Consider the following 464-nt stretch of genomic DNA (forward strand, 5'->3'; position numbering starts at 1 on the left):
ATATATATATATATATATATATATATATATATATATATTGAGATTGATGAGTAGTATTTTAAAAAAAAATAATTGACAACAAGGCTACAAAGATTTATAATCAATTTAAATTATTAATTAAAAAATAGAGTAAAAATATATTAATCTATATTTAAATCATGTTTTAATATAAACAATCAGATTTAATCTAACCCCAATCTTAACCATCCTACAACTGTGTGATTATGGCTGTCAAAATGATTCTTTGTTCACGATCAGCTCATGTTCGAACACAAACATATTTTTTGTGTTCGAAATATAAACGAGTCGAACATGTTGAGCTTGAGCTCACTCGTGTTCGGCTCATTTAAATCCCTACTTAATAGATCTCATAATTTATGGATGAGTTTTTAACCTTTGGTAGGATTTTTTATGAATCCTTCATAATTACTCCTTAAAACCAGCTACCAAATATATATATATAT

This window comes from Phalaenopsis equestris, unplaced genomic scaffold, assembly GCF_001263595.1.
Source record: "Phalaenopsis equestris unplaced genomic scaffold, ASM126359v1 Scaffold000504, whole genome shotgun sequence".
NCBI classification, from domain to species: Eukaryota; Viridiplantae; Streptophyta; class Magnoliopsida; order Asparagales; family Orchidaceae; genus Phalaenopsis; species Phalaenopsis equestris.